Genomic DNA, 2,882 nt, shown 5'->3' on the forward strand with positions numbered 1-2,882 from the left:
TTCTTGGTTCCACTTTTGCTTCTTGCTGCTCTACTTCTTTCTCAGCCCCAGCTTCTTCAGTCAACTCTTGAGTTTATTCCGGATTCGCAACCTTACCAGACCTCAACGTGATTGCCTTTACCTGCTCCTTAGCTTCCTTCCTTCCTGGCACTTCAGTGTCACTAGGCAATGTACCAGGTTGACGATTTACCAAGGCATTGGCAATTTATCTGATTTGATTTTCGAAGTTCTTGATAGAAACAGCTTGGCTTTTGCACATAAGCTTCAACTCCTCTAATTCAGATTTCTCATTAGCTTGTTGCAGGTGGAGTTGTTGTCTTGGTGCATATTGCGATTGCTGAAAACCTGGGGGGTTGTACAGCTTAGTTAGATACTACTGATAAGGTTGTTGAACCGTATTCTGAGTGTTGCTCCAGCTAAAATTAGGATGATTACGGTTGTTAGGATGATAGGTGGTTGGCACAGGTTGCTGCGATCGCTGAAAATTGCTTACGAACTAAGCGGATTCACCAGAAATTGCACACTGATCAGTCAAATGGGCACCAGCACAAAGCTCGCAGACACTAGCGATTTGATTAACTCCATAGTTAGCCAAAGTGTCCACCTTCATCGTCAACGCCTTAAGTTGGGCAGCGATAGCAGTTGCTGCGTCCAACTCTAGAATTCCTACGACTTTTCCCTGAGTCAGCCTCTGGGAAGGATTCTGGTATTCATTAGCAGCCATCAGTTCGATAAGTTCATAAGCTTCAGTATAGCTCTTAGCCCATAAGGCTCCTCCTGATGCTACATCAAGCATGGGTCTAGAAGTAGCACCCAATCCATTGTAGAAATAGTTTATAATCATCCAATCAGGCATGCTATGGTGTGGGCACTTCCTTAGCATCTCCTTATATCAATCCCAAGCCTCACACAGAGATTCTCCTACTTACTGAGCAAACCGAGTAAGAGCATTCTTGATTGCAGCAGTCTTCGCCATAGGAAAGAATTTAGTGAGAAACTTTTGCGCAAGATCCTCCCATTTGGTGATAGACCCTGGTGGTAGAGAATGTAACCAGCACTTAGCCTTGTCCCTCAGAGAGAATGGGAAGAGTCGCAGCTTGATAGCATCTTCAGTCACATCATTGAACTTGAAAGTGTCGCAGATCTCGATGAAATCCCTAATGTACATGTTGGGGACTTCTATAGGAGAACCCCCAAACTGAACTGAGTTCTATATCATCTGAATCGTGCTTGACTTTATATCAAAAGTGTTAGCCCTGATGGATGGTCTAATGATGCTAGACTAAATATCATTGATCTTAGGCTGAGAATAGTCCATCAAAGCCTTCAGATTTTCTGCTTGATCTCCCATCACTACTACAACTTATTCTTCAACTTTTTCTTTTTCCTCTACCTTCTCTACATCCTCGAAAACTTCCTTACGAACCACTATCGCTTCTTCCTCGGCTTGATCCAGATTTCTCTTACATGTCCGAGAACGCGTATGCATACACGCTCGCTAGATCACCTGAAATAAGACAAGGAAATAGATAAGTAACAATGTCCGAGTCAATGAACTTTAACGACCACTGATGGAAAATACATAAACTAAAAATTAACACTGCAGTCCCCGGCAACGGCGCCAAAAACTTGTTAGTCGCTAAATACGCACTAATAATACACGCAAGTATACGTGTTCGCAAGTAATATAGAATTCTTTCTAGTTCGTTCCTACAGAGACTGGCTTTGGTTAACTAATTAATTTATGCACTTAAGCAACAATGTATGGTTATTATTCAATGCTAAGATGATAACAAATTGAGGTTGTTTATAACTATGAATTAAACTAACAATTATAACTACGAGAATAAGATTGACTGAATTAATTTATATGACAAACATGGGATTCTAACTTCATTAAATACTTCATTCAGTAGCCTTATTATTCTTAACCTTAGCATACAATGGTGATGACACTAATTAGATAACACGAAACTGATAACCGCCAACTTTCGTTGCATGATTACCATACTACCAGATATCCACAAAAGAGATAGAAGCTGAATAAACACCAATTATATTGAGACCCTATATGTCTATAGAATTTGACAACATAACGGTTAAAGCACAAGTCATCTATCTTGATTACACAGGGCAAGTAAGATGGTTAAAATTACCTACACATCATGCATAACAAATACATGAACCTATGCTAGCATGGCAAGTTCTAAATCCTTAAATTCACTTTCGCTTCATTAAAAATTAACACACTATCTTATAAGTTCGCGACGCTCATAAGATGAATACGCACAACCAATATTAGGCTATCATACAATCACCACACACTAAGGTATCGAAACAATTTAACTAAAGAAATCCATAAATAAATTCGTTAGAACCCCACGATAAAGATTAGCCCATAATCGAACTCATCATCAACGTGGGTTCCGATGAAAGTATGGTATCATAAACATAGTCTTTATAACGAATAAATAAAACCAAGTACAAAACAAGATTAAGGATTAAGGTTCACAAATAAGAAAACTAGCATCCAAGTTATAACTTAAAACAAAGATTCACAAGTAAAAACAAGATCTTCTCCATCTTCGTTGAATTGTGCTAAACGGTCTTATTATGGCTCTCCTTAATATGTCTCTAGCTTAATATCTAATTAAAAATGACCTAAAGCTATTTATATAGCAGCCCTAATCAACAGAGAAGTCTTCCAATTCGAATTAGAATAGAATCAGAATTCTGCACCCCGACCTGGCACGACCGCGCGCTTGATCAGTGGGCGCGCTGGCTTTCTGGACTTCAGGCGCGGGCGCGCGCTTGATCAGCGCGGGCGCGCTGGGCTTCTGCCAAAACTTGACTTCTTTCTTTTCTTGCAGATTTGAGCCGGC

General features: G+C 40.0%; 1 non-coding gene across 1 annotated transcript; it reads left to right on the forward strand.

Moving 5' to 3' along the window:
- The first annotated feature begins 854 nt into the window (after positions 1 to 854).
- Positions 855 to 961, forward strand: LOC141688021 (small nucleolar RNA R71). The gene has a single exon (XR_012561492.1). It is a non-coding gene; the product is annotated as a small nucleolar RNA R71 (small nucleolar RNA).
- Positions 962 to 2,882: the final 1,921 nt, after the last annotated feature.

Source organism: Apium graveolens, chromosome 9 (assembly GCF_009905375.1).
Source record: "Apium graveolens cultivar Ventura chromosome 9, ASM990537v1, whole genome shotgun sequence".
Classification (NCBI taxonomy): Eukaryota; Viridiplantae; Streptophyta; class Magnoliopsida; order Apiales; family Apiaceae; genus Apium; species Apium graveolens.